General features: G+C 39.9%; 1 pseudogene; it reads left to right on the top strand.

The window, feature by feature from the left end:
- Positions 1–470: 470 nt before the first annotated feature.
- Positions 471–7,417, top strand: part of LOC105998194 — a 12,341-nt pseudogene continuing 5,394 nt past the window's right edge.

Raw genomic sequence — 7,417 nt, 5'->3', positions numbered from 1 at the left:
GGGGAGGATGGGAAGGGATGGGAAGGGGAAACAAAGGAGGAGGCTACAATGCTTGATAAGAAATGTACTCATTATCTTGCCCATGTAATTGTAATCCCTCTGTACAGTATTTTCACAATAAAAAAATTTAAGGGCTATTTTAGTGATTGCAAAAGCAAGATGATTCCGCAGGCATCTTCGGACCCCCTGGTCTATTGAATGGCTGCCTTGGGCTGTCTTTTGGTATAGATTGGTCCCCAGAAGTCACACTCCATGTCCCCACTATTAGGAAAGTCTACTGTCTGGTGACAGGTGAGCCTGGTCAACCAGACCTTAGACTCCTGGCTATGAGTTGCCTTGGGTTGGTTCTGCATAAACTCACAAGCCCTATATACAGTGTTATAAAAAAAATCTGGGCCTCAGAAGGAAAAGAAGCTCATTTATCAGAGTGACCCTGAAGAAGAAGCAACTGTGCTTCACAGCTGGTAGGGATGCCTGGGCCATTGGCTGAAAGCCTGCCACCATCAGCCTCACCTCAGCCAGTGGAACCAGACCCCAAGGCTGTGGACTGGTACCTCAGGCCTGCAGAGTAGGCTCAGGCTTAGCAAATCGGACTGGACTTCCCAAGACTGGTGACTTGGGAAGTTTGTTAAAGCAACATGGCAGAGAAAGAGACTACATGGCATAGATGATACTACAGGAAGATAGTGCTTAAACCATCACAATTCATTTCTCTTCTGCCTTTCCAGTTTGAGAGGTTAGAGTCTGGCTTTGGTTTTAACAGGGGGAATTAATGGTCTTTGAAGATGGTTTTCTGACTGGTTGGCCTTTTCTTCTGTTAAGTTCTTCCCAAGCAGCTTCAGAAGTGGCCAGAGTTGGCTCCAGGTGTTCTGATAGTTCATTTTCTCAGTATTGTTCCAGTGGAGCCCTGTAACGGTAACTGTTCTCCAGAAACATGAGATCAATGGAGATGAGGTAAATGCCGGTCCAGCTAGCCTATTCAACATCAGAAGGGGGGTTGGTGGAGGCTCCCTGATCAAAGTCTCTTTGGTAACCCAGTATTATGAGATGGGGCAGGGAAGGATTAAACTGGAATCTTTGCTAGAATATTATTAATAGATTGCTAGATTCCCAACTCTTGTGTGTGCTCACATCAGTCGATGGTATAGTTATCAGGCTCAACAGACCAAAGAAAAAGGCTTTGCAAAGGGACTTGAATAAATGAGAAGTGGTTTCCTATAGATAAGAATTTGGAGAGTGAAAATCGTCTTAAATGTCTGTTCCAAAGGAGAAAAATTTAGAGAGACCTCAGGGTCTCGGGGTGTTCAGGAAGGTAGCAGATGGTATAAGAATGCCTGACACTGATCTAAAGACTTTTTTCCTAAGGTCAAAGTCAATGCACTGAAGAAAAATTAAGTGACATAAAACTAAGCCAAAGTTCATTTTAAGTGTCCGTTTTTGTCAGAGTTCTTCAGATGGTTACCTTTTTAGCTAATTAACACTGAAATGTTAATTGTTGCTGTTTACAATTTCTGTTCTCTAAGTTGTAGACCACCTTGAACAAAAGACTGGAAAGGACACCAACCAGAACTGTGTCCCTGTGTCCCTGTGTTCCTCATTGTAATCAGAAAGGCTTAGTGGCGTATGCAATGCAAAGTGAGAGTAAGACAACAGCCCTGCTTTAGTCACTCCTGGGATGACCAATCCACACATGGCAGAAGCTGAGGATAGCCTTCTGGAATCGAGTATTGGTGATGGCTGATGTGGCTGGACTGTGTATAAAACCTGTAGGATGGATGTCTAGACTGTATATATACAATTCCTGTAAAGATCACCTTTTGTCAACATAACAAACAATGGTACTCTCTCTGAAGTTAAAAACTATATGTTTTATAATGTTTATAATACAGTCCAAAGAAGAATTTTTTTCTTTGTTCTCTTTTCACTATACCCTGTGCAAGATGCTCGAATGATGGAGAAATAGATTTCTGTATTTGAAACTTGATTTAAACTTGGTTTTCATGAACTAAAAATAAATTTCCTAAGTTAAAAAAAAACTGTTTTGACCCCCAAGATTCCCCTGAGGAAATGTGGTTTGAACAGGGGGCCCTCTGTTATCAGAGTTTTCCAGGAGCTGTATGGAGGATGGTTCTCAAAACTAGGCAGGCTCCAGACCTTAACATCAGGGTGTTCAAATTATTCTGTGTGTACTCCCCCTCATAATTCACTAAAAGAATATTTGCTAGTACATACACATACATATTAGAAAGCAACAAAAGGGAGACTAGTTAGGAAAACTGCCACTATCAGAACTAGCTCAAGCTAGTATTGCCCAGAACCAGCTTACAAGTAATTTTTGAGAAACTATAACCATTGGGCTAAACCAAAACTCAAACCACCCAATAAAAGGATTGTACTCATGTCAGTTGGAGCTTAGAATTTGGAGTAGGAACTCCTCTCTTGGCCTAGCGGCATAATACACCGAGCATAATATGACCTAGAAATCCCAGACTTAGTTGTACACTCAAAATACTTGAATGTTATACGCATGATATACATGATTTTTTTAATTTTTAATTTTATAAAGGTGATGTTTAAAGAGATTACAGTTACAAAAGTCAGGTAAAGAGTACATTTCTTTTTGGATAATGTTACCTCTTCTCTCACTCCCAGTTCTCCCCAACCCATCCCCACCCACAGTTATATAGTGTATAGTTCATTTTCAACATCGTGTCTAGTGAGTACCACTGCTGCATTTGTTCAGCATTTATCCCTCCATTTCTGCAGATACATGAATGTTTATATATAGATACATGCATAGATAGTTACATAATAGATAGATGTTCAGAGCTAGATGGTCTTTTACAAGAGTAAAAAAAATGGAGAGAATCCAAATATACCTCAACTGAACAATAAATGAACAAAAATATATGCCAGCAACATAAAACAGTGAAAGATATTATGGCACCAGAAAAATATTAAATCAACAATAAATGAAATGACTTAGATAAATCTTGATGACATGTAGTTGAGAGTAGCCAGACATGAACGTTAAGAGTGTATGTAAAGGGATTAAATGATGATGGTTAGTTCCTAGACAGACATTTCAAGAAAACCTAGTACATGAGAACAGATAACAGGTGCTATAATACCAAAGAACTTGGCAGAAAAATCCAAGATCACAGAGTGTGCAATAGAATTTGAAGCTAGAAAATCTCCAAAAGCCCATGCAATGGAAGCTTAGTCCTTAACCTAACACTTTAAGTAGGTGATGGAAACTTTAAGTGGTACCGAGTGAGAAATTTTCTGATTGATGGAGGCATGCTACACAAAGGGATAATGGGCCCCTAGGTTCCTCCTCTTCTTATGCCCAGGCCATGAGGTGAACAGTTTTGCTACCATGTGGCTACCATGATTTACTACCCTACTATAGGCCCAAAAGAAGTACATCCAACTAACCACAAACTGAAACTTCCACAACTATAAGTCATAGAGGTAGAAAGAAGGTATTTGTCTGATGAGCTAGATAAAATGGGCCTTACCAACCGGGATATATACATGCTTCCCCCAAATTATCAACTTGTCATCATCAGTTAATAGTCTTAATGACTTTGTTCTATAAGATTTGGAATGCTTGCAAAGGTCAAGTGAAGGACAAAACAGCAATTACAACAAGATGGCCATAGTGAGGTCAATCTGTATCTGTACAGTAGTACTAGTTGGCAGGGGGCACGGAAAGATCTGGAAATATTCTATAGTTAATCTATGTATAGATTTCCCAGGAGTATACATGTATAAAAAGTTGTTAGGTAGTATGCTACAGATTTATGAACCTAGTTTACACATTTTATTACTCAGCTAAAAAAATAGGAAAAAAAGGTAGAATATTGAACCTAATGGTAGTGGTATAAAGGCAAGACTCATAGTCTGGGCAGGTATCAGAATCACCTCCTCCAGTCTCCTTTGTTACTTGCGTTACTGGTAACAGAAACGACTGAGAGGAGATAAAGAAGTTATTCTAATATTGGAATTAATAAGGTTTATGAGATTTGTAAATTAAACTTGAACCAAGGTCCTCATTACATTCAAAGAAGAGTAGATACATTGTGATTCACAGAAGCCTATGATACAAATGGAGGTCTGAGGTCCTTTCAAATTGCTCCTGAGATCCCTACAAGCCACTGATAGGTAAATGCTTGCTACCAGTAATACAATGTAGATCTACCAGATTTTGAGAAAAAAAAAAGTGTTTAGGGAAGAAGCAAGCAAAATAGTGTAGCTTTCATCATTTCAGAGTTGTGCTAGTTCTACGAAAATAATCGGTGCTTAATTTAAACATTAACATGAGAGTTTTTAAAAAGCAAAATCTTTGACATTCCTCTTGTCAAGAGCCTCCACATGGACAATAACAGAGGCTCAGTTTGAACTGCAGAGCATTTACATTATTTTTTAATTATATTGCTATTTTTGTTCAAGGTTCTTAATAATCTTCTTTCACTCACATAGAATACTGAGGAAATCCCTCCCATGCTTCTAAGATAACACCAATTAATTCCCTTCATCAGTGACCCAGAACTGCAGGGCCTCATATTGCAAGTTGAAGATTACCAGTCTTTTGCAGAAGGAATCATTTTTTTATTGGTTTCATTAAAACTATTTTGTTACCTTACTATAAAAAGAGCAGTAAGATTATAGCATCATGGAGGAAACAGCTCAAAAAAAAAAAAGGTCATTACATAAAGGTTGTCTGTACCCTGCTAATGCAGTCACAATAGTTTAAGATAAAAATCTGAGCTTAAGCCGGGTGCTGGTGGCTCACGCCTGTAATCCTAGCTACTCAGGAGGCTGAGATCTGAGGATCGCGGTTCAAAGCCAGCCCGGGCAGGAGAGACCGTGAGACTCCTATCTCCAATAAACCACCAGAAAAACCGGAAGTGGCGCTGTAGCTCAAGTGGTAGAGCGCTCGCCTTGAGCTGAAGAGCTGAGGGACAGCGCCCAGGCCCAGAGTTCAAGCCCCACGACCGACAAAAAAAAAAAAAAAAAAATCCGAGCTTAGTCTAAGTTAAACAAACAGCCTTTTTGTGACTTTACCCCTCTCAAATTCCTGTAGTGTCTTTATTGAGCCTTCATGGGATAGTCTATTTCCTCCTTTCTGGTTTTGGTTCCAGAAGGTCTCTGGCCAAAGGCAATGAAACTTGATCCATGGATGTGGTACCTTGTACATCTCTCCTGCTTTTCTGCTATCTCACTCGTACTCTAATTTGATCATGTTAGTGAATGTGCAATGAGATGCAATGATTGCAATGAGATGCAACCATATCCTCCTTTTCTTTATTTTTATTTTATATTTTGTGTATAGATCCTGGAGCTTGAACTCAGTGCCTAGATGCTGTCCCTGAGCTTTTTTGCTCACAGCTAGTACTCTACCACTTGAGCCACAGCTCCACTTCTGGCTTTTTTGTGTATAGCTAATTGGAGAGAAGAATCTCAAGGACTTTCCTGCCCAGGATGGCTTCAAACCACAGTCCTTAGATCTCAGCCTCATGAGTAGCTAGGATTATAGGCATAAGCCACCAGCATTTGGCTCTCTTTCTCTTTTTGAAGCAGAACCCTGCACATAGCCCAAATTAGTCAGGAACTGAAAATTCTACCCTCAACTTCCCTCCTAAGAGATGAGATTATGGGCATGAGCCACCACACCCAGTCATCAATCATACCCTTGATACCTTTATGCTACAATGCAAAGGACCTGAAGCAAGGAGACCTTATGCCTAGCAGATACTTTAGTCAATAGAATCGATATTTTTTGTACTTTTATTAGTGCTTAGGTTTCATTGCCAGTATTTCATAAATTCAAGTTAAACTGAGAGTATGGTCTCTGCATAGCCTACACATACACTTTCTAATCCACTGTCCTTGAACCAAATATGTGTGTGTCAACTTGTCTTCCTTTACTGAGACTAGAAGTCTGCTAAGTGTCATGAGCAAATGAAATACACACGACCTGATCCCTGAGCAGACCAAAAGGTCAAAATGACCCTCCAACGTATCTGCTGGCTCTTATACATTTACCCAAATTTCATCTCACCGAAGTGAAGGCAAGCTATCAGCTTCTTAACCTGTCAGCCCAGGAAATAATAAATAGATGGACTGTGAAACCTTGCTTGTATGGGGTTCTTCACTCTTTTTTTTATATTTTATTTTATTTGTGAACATACTGTACAGAGGGGTTACAATTACATGGGCAGGATAATGCATACATTTCTTACCAAGCATTGCAGACTCCTCCTTTGGTTTACCCTTCACATCCCTTCCCAGCCACCCCCTCCCCCCCAATCCCAACCCTTCTCCTTCCCCCCCCTTCCCCCCACCCCGGAACCGACATTGTAAAGCTCATTTTGGACATGACAACTTATACTTCTCGTTGTTGCATCAGGTCCACCTGTATCCTTAAACAACTGTTTTTTCCCCCTCTCCTCCACAAGTTATACTGACATCAAATATAGTGAAAGCAGGGGTTATACTGTGGGGGAGGGACATACAAAGCAACAAAGAGATAGTCTTATAAATGTGTTAGAATCACATGCATGAAAGAAAAAACATTAAAATACATGTCTAAGGGTTCATTTTCCTGACATTACATTATCTGACCTTTTCCGCTTGACTCATACATATACTAGATATTGCAAATAAGGGAAACCATGGGACCTATGTTTCTTTGGGCTTGGCTTACTTCACTTAATATAATTTTTTCCAAGTTTTTCCATTTCCTAACAAATGGGACAATGTCATTCTTTCTGATGGAGGCATAGAATTCCATTGTGTATATATACCACATTTTCTTGATCCATTCATCTACTAAGGGGCATGTGGGCTGTTTCCATATCTTGGCTATGGCAGTAAACATAGTCGTGCTGGTAGCTTTAATGTGGTCTTGTTTGTGATCATTTGGGTAAATGCCCAAAAGTGGGATTGCTGGGTCATAGGGGAGCTCTATGTGGAGTCTTTTGTGGAACCTCCATACTGCTTTCCAGAGTGGTTGAACAAGTTTACACTCCCACCAACAATGCAGTATGGTTCCCTTCTGTCCACATCCCCTCCAGCATCGGTTGTTATTAGAGTTCTTGATTATAGCCATTCTAACTGGGTTAATTGGCATTTCTTTTATGGTTAGAAAGGTTGAACGTTTCTTCATGTATCTATTCACCATTCTTATCACTTGTTTATTGGGCAGTTGTTTCTTTGAGGATTTGTTGTTGGGGGATTTAATTTTTTGAGTTCCAGGTATATTTTAGATATGAGATCCTTCTCCATTGTATGGCTAGTGAAGATCTTCTCCCAATCGTGGGCTTTCTATTGATCTTGCTAGCTATGTCCTTTGCCATGCAGAAGCTCTGCAGCTTCATGCAATCCCATTTGTCCAACCTTTCTTTGATTT

This window comes from Dipodomys ordii, unplaced genomic scaffold (assembly GCF_000151885.1).
Source record: "Dipodomys ordii isolate 6190 unplaced genomic scaffold, Dord_2.0 Scaffold158, whole genome shotgun sequence".
NCBI classification, from domain to species: Eukaryota; Metazoa; Chordata; class Mammalia; order Rodentia; family Heteromyidae; genus Dipodomys; species Dipodomys ordii.
The sequence above is the reverse complement of the archived record's forward strand: the minus strand, read 5'-3'. Positions and strand labels throughout refer to the sequence as shown.